This window comes from Rhinatrema bivittatum, chromosome 12, assembly GCF_901001135.1.
Source record: "Rhinatrema bivittatum chromosome 12, aRhiBiv1.1, whole genome shotgun sequence".
Lineage (NCBI taxonomy): Eukaryota > Metazoa > Chordata > Amphibia > Gymnophiona > Rhinatrematidae > Rhinatrema > Rhinatrema bivittatum.
Window position 1 is genome coordinate 65,237,730 of NC_042626.1, and position 7,684 is coordinate 65,245,413.

General features: G+C 43.2%; 1 protein-coding gene across 4 annotated transcripts in view; it reads right to left on the reverse strand.

Moving 5' to 3' along the window:
• Window positions 1-7,200, reverse strand: part of PHB (prohibitin) — a 72,864-nt gene extending 65,664 nt beyond the window's left edge. Inside the window, exon 1 of one of the 4 annotated variants that reach the window (XM_029573248.1) lies at window positions 7,076-7,200. The gene's annotated coding sequence lies outside the window, so the exon portion shown is untranslated. Of the gene's footprint in view, window positions 1-7,042 lie in introns of all 4 variants that reach the window. The other 3 variants (XM_029573247.1, XM_029573250.1, XM_029573249.1) reach the window with 3 other exon arrangements.
• Between the last annotated feature and the right edge of the window lie 484 nt (window positions 7,201-7,684).

Genomic DNA, 7,684 nt, shown 5'->3' on the forward strand with positions numbered 1-7,684 from the left:
TCTTGATATTTGGACAATTTTTAATAATTTTTATGAGCTTGTAATTATTAGATGTTATTCTGTTCATCAGTTGTTTTGTAACATTTATGAGGATAGCTTCAAAATTATTTCTGTGTAGGGGATCTGTAGCAGCTTGGCTTATTCTGTTTTCCTAATAAGAACATAAGAACATAAGAAATTGCCATGCTGGGTCAGACCAAGGGTCCATCAAGCCCAGCATCCTGTTTCCAACAGAGGCCAAAACCAGGCCACAAGGTATATTAGTGTTTAGGGCCTGGTTTAATATTTGTAGTGTTGCCTTTTCATAGATAGGATTGTTACTGTTTGAATGTGTTCCATAATGTAGGTGTAACTGTGTACAGATTAGTTTGCGTGCATTATTGCAGATCCTGGGACTGTCGGGCCGATACAATAAGGAGCGGTAGGAAGAGCTGCGTTAGGGCCGGGCGCACCCGCGTTTGCCGCACGCACAGTCTGGCTCACCTACCGCTCGATACTGTATTTAAATTGCTTGCAAATGCAAGCCGCGTCCAAGAAGCGTCCGTGAAGCATTAGGCCCGCGCAACCCATTTTACTGTATAGGCGCTTAATACATCGCCTATACAGTATCCTGGGTGCACTGGTACCTGTCATTTCAAATAACATTTGAAATGACAGGCATCAGGAAGTGGACCCCAACTTTAACCCATGAAAACCTAAAAACCCAAAATCCCCTCCTCCCGAAGTGGCTCGACATGTGCCAACTTACCTTTTGTTGTTTTTCAGCCCTTTCAGCCGTCCTCCGGAGGGGGCAGCCGGCGGCGAAAGCGTCTTGCAGCGGTCCCCACCCTCGCAATTCCCGGTTCTCCTGGGAGCCAGCTCAACATCTGGCTGACAGCTAAACACCCCCCCCCCCCCCCCAAAAAGACTGCTGAGTTACGGCCTTGGAAGCGAAGCGAAGCATACCTTCATGGGCTTGAGCGCCCAAATTGACGGGCACTCAAGCCAATGAAAGCACAGGGACGGACGGGCGTGACGCACGCCCGTCCGTCCATGTGTCGCTTTCGCCGCCGGCTGCCCCCTCCAGAGGACGGCAGAGAAGATTGAAGGGGCTGAAAGCAACAAAAAGTAAGTTGATAACATGTCGAGTAGCTTCAGGAGGAGGGGATTTTAGGTTTCCTTTGGGGGAAAGTTTGCCATCTACCCTTACCCCTGCCTCTAATGCAGGGGTAAGGGTAGGCGGCAAATGAGCAGGTTAAACGTGCGGCTAAACTCCAGGTTAAAAAGCCGATAGGCGGGGCGCACGTTACTGAATGGGGGGGGGGAATAGGTAATCCGATCGTTTACATCTCATATACATGCCGCGGGCGGAAGGGGTTACGTGTTGATTTAAAGAGGCGGTAAGAATGGGTTAAAGGGGATAGTGAATCGCGGGTTGGACTAACACGGCCAAATTGTGAGTAAAAGGCGGGTTAGAAGCAGGGTAACCGCGGCCGCACTTTACTGTATTGACCTGTATGTTAGGTGCTATATTTCTCTTTCCATTTCTCCAGGTTCGCACTGCATGCAGGGTGGCTTTTTTGGTTTTCCATTGCAGTTTCGTCTCCATATTTATAATTTGTGGTTTTCCTGTACTTGAATGTCCATTCTGTGTGTGTGACTGAGGGGAGGTATTTTACTAGCGTGTAGGCATTTGTTGTGTTTTCTCAATAGGATATGCATTAGTGGTAAATTACTGTCTTTTCATAAGGAGGGATATTGTGCCTGATAGTAAAGGGAGTTTGTTTTGCTTTTACTGAGATGTCATCAGAACCAGAATATCTTTTTGGTTTTTGGTTTTTTTTTAATTCTTTATTTATGAATTTTTCAACTTACATTGAATAACATTCAAAATTTACAATATTCAAAGCACCTTTGAACATTTTTTAAGGTGACATGATATTCCATAATAGAACCAAATAACCTCACGAAAACATCATCATAATATCATATTTATATCATATCTTGTCACCAGGTACAAAACTAATAGAGGAGCTCTGAGCAAATTTATATATTCAATAATTGACTACTCAAAAGCTAACAGGATTGTAGATTTTACATATTTCATTCCAACTGGCAATTAAGTTATGGCATCTCCGACCACAGGGTTTCTCCGACTTTCTAAAAACTTTTCTAAATGAATAGGATCATAATAAACGTATCTAACTCCATCAACCCTCAAGACACACTTACATGGAAATCTTATTATTATTTGTATTCCCTGTGTCCTTGCTATATTGGGCAATAGAATGAATCTTTTCCTTTTTTCCTGTGTCTCCTTAGAGACATCTGGATATATCCAGATCTTTTGACCCAAGTAGAGAGCTGAACATTTTCCCATAAAGGCTTTTAATACCCTGTCTCTATCTAGAGACTTTTCAAATTTAACCAATAATGTTCCTCTTGACTCTACTTGGGCAGTATATGATGTCTCAATTAAATCTGTTAAGTTCAAAGACCCTTCTATTTGGTCCACATCATTTGTTTTCTTTTGGTTCACAAAATATACATTAATTATTGACGGAAACTGTTCAGGCTGCCATAATAAAATTTCCAAGCAGTAATTTTTTAACTGTTCCTTAGGTGATATCATTTTACACTTAGGAAAGTTAACTATTCTTAAATTAGAATACCTAACTTGGTTTTCCAATATTTCAACTTTTTTACTTAAAGCTGTCTCACCTTTAATAATTGTTGCTTGCACTTTTTCTATAGAAGAAATATTCTCTTGTACTTTATTTATTGCTACTCCATAATTAATCACCATAGGATTTAAATTTACCAATATGTTTTGCATTTCCTTTATACTATTGTTCAATTTCAAGATATTATTTTGTAATGTATTCATGGCATGCCATAGCGTATCCACAGTTACTGTTTTATGATTACCAGGTTGGGCCTCGGGTAGTGATGATGGAGAAGATGCGTTAACTAACAATTGGGTCGAGATACTCCCTAGTGGAGGGATTGGTGCCATTTCTATAGATGATAACGAAACCTTGGAACTTTCCAAGATTTCACCAACTCCCTTACTCTCTTTAAGGGAAGGAACCCCATGTTCCTTACCCTGATCTTGCTTATGCAAAATAACACTAGAGTCCACCTCGAACAAGTTCAGCTGTGTCATCGGCGTCCGAATTTCAGCTGATCCAAGGACTTCAGTGTTAATATCGCCTCTCGGAGGTGGAGGGGTAGTTGGAGCCCTGGGACTTAAGCTCACTTCTCCCAATATAGGTGTAGCTTGCTCCCCTAACACCTGTATAGCGGGATTCTCCGAGGTCATTTGATCTACTGGTGGGTAAAAGTTTGTCAATATTGTTTGCATTGGGGTAAGGCTGACCGGGGTCGAGGTATCCGGGCGAACCCTCCCCTTCCGCTTAGTATGCGGCATATCCTATATTGTAACGAAGTAATATCTCCAAAAACAATAAGAAGCTTTTACTCACGGTTCCTGTTAGTTCATACGATAACGATTGAGAGATACGGTCTCCACCTACAACTCGTTCCACGTCAAGGGGGGAAGGCGCCTTCTCGCCTTCGCCGGCCTAAGCCGACCGAAGCCGCGCGCCCCTTACGGAGTGCGCGGCTTAGGCAGCGCGCACCGACGGCAGCAGTGCGCCGTCTGCCCGTGTTCTTATGGGCAGTCACCCCCCTCTGACGTCACTCGGACTCCTCCCACTCTCAGCCGTGAGGGGAGGGTCGGGTCCTCTCACCAGGGTCCCACTGATGAGTCTCAAGTTGTTCCGGATAGATCTTTACTCCGATTCAAGTAGGTGCAGGTGTTCTCGCAGTCTCTCTCTCTCCTGAGCTCCCAGGGTCTGCGGCGTCTGCCCGTGTTCTTATGGGCAGTCGCCCCCCTCTGACGTCACTCGGACTCCTCCCACTCTCAGCCATGAGGGGAGGGTCGGGTCCTCTCACCGTGGTCCACTGATGAGTCTCAAGTTGTTCCGGATAGATCTTTACTCCGATTCAAATAGGTGCAGGTGTTCTCGCAGTCTCTCGCTCTCCTGAGCTCCCCCAGAATATCTTTTTGTATGGTGAGTTATACAAGGTAATGCCCTAGATCTGCTCTGCACTCATTGCTGGGGGTCGAGGGGGTTCCTGTGGATGCAGAGTGCGTTTACATTTAGCCCCGTGACAGTCACATGTTCAGTGTATCACGCGTGTGAGAACCATCTGTCAGGTGTGTCCCGGCCAAAAAAGGTTGAGAACCACTGTCCTAGAGAATGGGATTGGGAAAGAGAGGGGGGCTGCTGCAGAATGGGGAAGGGCGGGCAGCAAGCAAGAACTTTACACCAGGATGCAGCAGTGCTGTACTGGGGACATTCACCATGTGAGCACATAAGCAGCAGCAAAACAGCAGCACGTCTATGTATGTGTGTGTGTCAGAGAGAGGTGAGTTAAAACGACACACCCATACACACTTTGTGAGACACCATGTGGGGGTGTGTCTCTCTCTGACACAGGCACACACCCACACTCTGTGTGTGGATCTTTGGATCTGAGAATTGTGTGTATGTGCCAATAAAGTTTCTGAAATCTAAAAATCTGTTTGTGACTGAGCATGTGTATGTCTGACACTGGCTGGCAGTGTCAGTACTTGCAACTGGTTCAAGAGCCAAACTGGGAATAGAGGATATACTTCTATAAGCAAATGTGTAGGGGGCTCCACCAATTTAAATGGACGGAACAGGATGAGCTCTGCTCATCCCTGGTCTAGAATGTGCTCAACTTCTTAGTTATTTAGGAGGTATTTTGGTGCAATTCTGCTGGGTTCCAAGGTCAATTTGGCATGTTTTTGGAAACTACTGACACATGTGCGCAGGGAAAGTGCATGAGGGCATCAGATACCCATGAGCTGGTTTTGAAAAAAATCCCCCAGGCTATTTTACTACAATCTGCTCCTGACCTAAGAACATAAGAAAATGCCATACTGGGTCAGACCAAGGGTCCATCAAGCCCAGCATCCTGTTTCCAACAGTGGCCAATCCAGGCCATAAGAACCTGGCAAGTACCCAAAAACTAAGTCTATTCCATGTTACCGTTCCTAATGACAGTGGCTATTCTCTAAATGAACTTAATAGCAGGTAATGGACTTCTCCTCCAAGAACTTATCCAATCCTTTTTTAAACACAGGTATACTAACTGCACTAACCACATCCTCTGGCAACAAATTCCAGAGTTTAATTGTGCGTTGAGTAAAAAAGAACTTTCTCCGATTAGTTTTAAATGTGCCACATGCTAACTTCATGGAGTGCCCCCTAGTCTTTCTATTATCCGAAAGAGTAAATAACCGATTCACACCTACCCGTTCTAGACCTCTCATAATTTTAAACATCTCTATCATATCCCCCCTCAGCCGTCTCTTCTCCAAGCTGAAAAGTCCTAACCTCTTTAGTCTTTCCTCATAGGGGAGCTGTTCCATTCCCCTTATCATTTTGGTAGTCCTTCTCTGTACCTTCTCCATCGCAATTATATCTTTTTTGAGATGCGGCGACCAGAATTGTACACAGTATTCAAGGTGGAGTCTCACCATGGAGCGATACAGAGGCATTATGACATTTTCCGTTTTATTCACCATTCCCTTTCTAATAATTCCCAACATTCTGTTTGCTTTTTTGACTGCCACAGCACACTGAACAGACGATTTCAATGGGTTATCCACTATTTATTTATTTATTTATTTTTTGGTTTTTATATACCGGAAGTTCCTGTATACAATACATATCACTCCGGTTCACATTTAACAAAGATAACTATCGCCGGGTAGGCGGTTTACATGGAACATATCAAATATAATATAATGAACATATATAATATAATATAATATATAATATAATATATAATATAATATATAATATAATATATATAAATATAATATAATATATATAACAAATATAATATAATGAAGTAAAATATAATACTATGATGCCTAGATCTCTTTCTTGGGTGGTAGCACCTAAAATGGAACCCAACATTGTGTAATTATAGCATGGGTTATTTTTCCCTATATGCATCACCTTGCACTTATCCACATTAAATTTCATCTGCCATTTGGATGCCCAATTTTCCAGTCTCACAAGTTCTTCCTGCAATTTATCACAATCCGCTTGTGATTTAACTACTCTGAACAATTTTGTGTCATCTGCAAATTTGATTACCTCACTCGTCGTATTTTTTTCCAGATCATTTATAAATATATTGAAAAGGGTCCCAATACAGATCCCTGAGGCACTCCACTGTCCACTCCCTTCCACTGAGAAAATTGTCCATTTAATCCTACTCTCTGTTTCCTGTCTTTTAGCCAGTTTGTAATCCACGAAAGGACATCGCCTCCTATCCCATGACTTTTTACTTTTCCTACAAGCCTCTCATGAGGAACTTTGTCATCTACCGGTTCACCTTTATCCATGGATTGTCCACGGTTGGAAACAAGATACTAGGCCTGATGGACCTTTGGTCTGACCCAGTAAGATAAGTCTCAAGTTTTTATGCACACAGTATTTTGTTTTGTGACCCCCATTACTGATTTTGATTATATTTCTTATTTCTCTGGAAAACAACACACAAGATTATATTAATAAATAATATACAGTAAGATGAGTTTTTCAAATGTGGTCCTTCCAGGAAGAAAACAGGCCTTACTTTCAGGATGTCCACAACAAATATTCATTGTACAAATTTGCATACACGCAAAAAAAAAAAAAAAAAAAAGGATAGACCTCTTGGCAAGGCCAGAGTCCAGAATTTCCGCAATATTTGACAAGATCCACATCGTGCAACACGTGCATTCGCTCCTCCCCACTTTTTTTACTTTCTCATGCACTCCCCGCCATTCTTACACCTCTAGCAGCGCCCTACCCTCAATTTCTATAAGACAACATAACGGCAGAAACAGTTATCAAGAGACCGAATCTCTGAGTCCGGTTCCCAGGAGTGAGATCAAACCCCTTCAGCTCTGCCTGCCCCTCGGTAATTCGCCCATTTACGTCCCTGCAATACCGCCCCCTCGGCCCCAACTCACTGTCTGCCTCGCTCACTCCTTTACAGAACTCACTCAGCTCCACGCTGTAATTCTGACCTTCCACTACCGAACTCCAACACGCATCCAGCCGTTTGCGCCTGCGCCGCAGCTCTTCTAAAACGTCATTTCTAATTGGCTCCTCGCTATGCTTGAGGGAAATGTAGTTCTATGTTGCCTTCCCAGGTACGACTACAAATAGAATGGGACTACAACACCCATCAAGCTTCCCGTTTGGCAGGGAAAGCTGTTCTCTATTGCACAAGAGGATCTGTCTATGCAGCAGTCCATACTGTGAAAGTGCAGGAAGACTGGATTTCCAGCACCTAGTGTGAAAAAAAAAATCCTTACAACCCAGCCCCCAAATCCTTGCTAAGACCTGTCCCTTCCTATTGGCATTTGGCACTATATCCTATTGATGCAATTTTGGTTTTGTCTCATTGCCTGTGCAACCGTTCCTAGGCTAAGGTTCTCAACGATGAGTCCAAATAGAATTATTCTAATTACAGGCGCTTGCTATGTTCTTTCTTCCTATAACTTTCCCTGTTAGGAGAGACTTCTCTCCAAGCACCGAAAATTGCTTAACAGTCTTTAACGTACTGTAATCATGCTGGTCGATGAATGTAGTTCCAATGTCATTTTACT